At 49.4% G+C, this 3,676-nt stretch overlaps 1 long non-coding RNA gene across 1 annotated transcript; it reads left to right on the plus strand.

The window, feature by feature from the left end:
• The first annotated feature begins 309 nt into the window (after positions 1-309).
• Positions 310-3,413, plus strand: LOC144686338 (uncharacterized). Its single transcript, XR_013577903.1, has 2 exons — positions 310-473; positions 2,229-3,413. It is a non-coding gene; the product is annotated as an uncharacterized LOC144686338 (long non-coding RNA).
• Positions 3,414-3,676: the final 263 nt, after the last annotated feature.

Raw genomic sequence — 3,676 nt, forward strand, 5'->3', positions numbered from 1 at the left:
CAACCGTGATCATAATGAATGGTGGAGCAGGCTCGAAGGGCCGAATGGCCTACTCCTGCTCCTAGTTTCTATGGTTCTATGTTTAACTCTGTTTCTCTCTTCACAAATACTTGCCTGATCTGCTGAGTATTTCCAGTATATTATATTTATATTTAATTTGCAGCATTAATAGTGTTTTCTTTTTCCTTTATAAATGGATGTTGTGCTTTTGGAATGTCTCTTACTGTATATTATTATTAATAGTATTCGTTAAAACACTGTGGATTTACCCTGATTCCTGTTATTTTTCTCCCCCTGATCCTTAGTCTATGGGGTAACCTTCTCACTGATTCTTGTGCCGAGGATCTCGCCACCGCTCTCAGTACAAACCGGTCACTGACGGATCTGAACCTGGGATTAAACCGTTTCACAGACCAATCTTTCCCCACTCTCCGCCACCTCATCCTGACCTGCAGGACTCTGAACCTGATCGTGTGAGTGTTTGTGTTAATTTTTAGTGTAATAATTAGAATATAAATGGGATTTAAAATATAAATGGCCCTGAATCTATCAAACAGCAGCAATGAAAAGCGGATTGCCGCTGCTCGACAAGATTCTCCCAAACTGAAACTGCTTCATATTCCTCCCGGGACCTTCAGCAGTGACCCCCCCCTCCCCGGGGAGTTCCACCCGAGCAGAGTCTAGTCGGGTCAGGGGAGAGTGGTGGGGTCGGTGGGGTCGGGGGGTTAATGCGGTCAGGTGGAGGGCCAATGGGGCTGGGTCAGCGGCGTTGTTGGGTCGGGCTGTAAAGCCGGGGGTTTAGTCAGATTTGGTCAAGGACAGAGTTGGGAGGGTCAGGAGGTAGTCGGGTTGGTGGGGGTGGTTGGAGGGGTTAATCGGGTAGTGTGGGTGTAGTATGATGGTCAGTGGGGGGTGGGGGTGGTTGGAGAGGTTAATCGGGTAGTGAGGGTGTAGTATGATGTTCAGTAGGGGGGTGGGGGTGGTTGGTGGGGTTAATCGGGTAGTGTGGGTGTAGTATGATGGTCAGTGGGGGGTGGGGGTGGTTGGAGGGGTTAATCGGGTAGTGTGGGTGTAGTATGATGGTCAGTGGGGGGTGGGGGTGGTTGGAGTGGTTAATCGGGTAGTGTGGGTGTAGTATGATGGTCAGTGGAGGGTGGGGGTGGTTGGAGGGGTTAATCGGGTAGTGTGGGTGTAGTATGATGGTCAGTGGGGGGTGGGGGTGGTTGGAGGGGTCAATCGGGTAGTGTGGATGTAGTATGATGGTCAGTTGGGGGTGGGATTGGTTGGAGGGGTTAATCGGGTAGTGTGGGTGTAGTATGATGGTCAGTGGTGGGTGGGATTGGTTGGAGGGGTTAATCGGGTAGTGTGGGTGTAGTATGATGGTCAGTGGGGGTGGTTGGAGGGGTTAATCGGGTAGTGTGGGTGTAGTATGATGATCAGTGGGGGTGGTTGGAGGGGTTAATCGGGTAGTGTGGGTGTAATATGATGGTCAGTGGGGGTGTGGGGTTGGTTGGAGGGGTTAATCGGGTAGTGTGGGTGTAGTATGATGGTCAGTGGGGGGTGGGGGTGGTTGGAGGGGTTAATCGGGTAGTGTGGGTGTAGTATGATGGTCAGTGGTGGGTGGGGTTGGTTGGAGGGGTTAATCGGGTAGTGTGGGTGTGGTATGATGGTCAGTGGGGGGTGGGGGTGGTTGGAGGGGTTAATCGGGTAATGTGGGTTTAGTACGATGGTCAGTGGGGGTGGGGGTGGTTGGAGGGGTTAATCGGGTAGTTTTGGTGTAGTATGATGGTCAGTGGGGGGTGGGGGTGGTTGGAGGGGTTAATCGGGTAGTGTGGGTGTAGTATAAAGCTCAGTGGGGGGTGGGGGGTGGGTGATTGGGGGACTCGGGTGTGGAGTTACCCGGGTATTAGACCGGGTTTTACAGACTAACTGGGTAACTACCCGGGTAAGTCCTGTGGATTTGTCCCAATTCTTACCCAGAGTCAGAGACATTCACACAGGGTCCCGGGCAGCAGGGGTATTGCCCAGTAGAAATTTAAACCTCTGGAGCAATTCCCACGTAGGCCCGCGGGTCAGGACATCCCAGGGACCCGCTGCCCATCTTCAGCCATATGTCTGGTCTCTGATGACCCAGTGAGTAGGAGATTTGGCCCATTAACTCCAGTCTCCCTGTTATTGACACTGTTGTTCAATCTGTTTATTCCTGTTTAATCTTTAATCTCTTTCAGGCTGTGGGGAAATCAGTTCAGTCCAAATGGAAAAAATCAGCTGAAGTCGCTGCAGGAAACCAGATCTGGACTGAGAGTGGAAATGTGAACCTTTGTATTGATAAACATTCCTATTCTCATTATAGGAACATTTTTAACCGAGTTTCTCTCCCTCCCCTTTAACCGGCCGCGCTCCAGGTTTAAATCCTATTGGCCCTTTCCCAGTTTCCAGCTCGAGCTGAGTGAGTGTCATCTCCCATTGTGACGTCAGAGGCCCAGCCACAGGGTCACGAGACTCAGCCGCCCGGCCCCACAGGCGCTGCTTCTGCAGGATATCCGGGGCTGAATGTTCCCCAATGGGTCACTGGGGAAATGTACAGACAGGGAGGGCCCAGGGTGGGGATCAGTCTGGGCTGCAGTGGGACATTGACAATTACACTCAGTATTCCTGGGATTGGGGGTAAAGCCCGTAGGGCTCCCGCTCAGTATCACTGCCCAGTGACCCTGCTGGGAAGTGAACCTGTGTGTGTTCAGAGTGGGTACAGGGTCTGTTCAGCTGGGATAGATCCCACTGTCCAATAGAGACAAACACCCACTGCATGGGGTGTCCCAGAGAGAGTATCCTATTGGGGAGGTTCCAGCGGATTCTGTAACCGAGGGATTGGACTGAAAGTATCAATGCTTTTCTGTCGTCCCTAAGAAAGAAATCATCAGTTGTTGAAACAATGTGTTGAATTTAGACTCTGCCCTATTGATATTGCTGTAATTTACAGACTGAAGGGTGAGTTTCTAAACAGCTGGAATGACAAAGAGGACTGGAGTGTGTCAAATAAAGCTGGTGACCTGGTAAATTCACCCACCCGCTCAAAGAGTAACAAGTTGTGGAGGTTAAGTGACCCAGTGGAAACTCCACTGCAGTAAATGGATAGGATCCATGTCGGCACCCACAGCCTGAAACTCTGCGGGCCTAATGTATGGGTTGTGGTCTAAACACAGAGCAGGATCACCAGCATTTAAACAGAGAGAAGATAGTTTGATGTTCTGGGTCAGGTTCCTTAAGATGTAACTTTGTTGGATTGATATTATTTTCCAGATACTGATGGACCTGTTGTACATGACATTATTTCCTGATTTATTTTACATTCCCCATCATATACAGTTTGTTTATTCTCCCCTCACTCTGGTACAATAAATTGTGAAGTTTCACTGTGTTCATCAGGCCTCAAAAAATCAAGGAATGGGAACCAATAATTTGAAATCAGTGATGACCAGATTCGAACAACAGGCTCACACAAGAAACATGATCTGGTATTAGATATCTCCTGGGGCCACAGACTGACAGATCCAGGGACAGAGAGATAAGACTCTATGGTTTAATAGGAATCAACTCAGAAATGTCAACATAATCACCATACAGTAATGAGAGATTAATACTGATACAGTGGAAAGAACAGGTAACAGGGACAAAA

This window comes from Cetorhinus maximus, chromosome 11 (genome assembly GCF_964194155.1).
Source record: "Cetorhinus maximus chromosome 11, sCetMax3.hap1.1, whole genome shotgun sequence".
Lineage (NCBI taxonomy): Eukaryota > Metazoa > Chordata > Chondrichthyes > Lamniformes > Cetorhinidae > Cetorhinus > Cetorhinus maximus.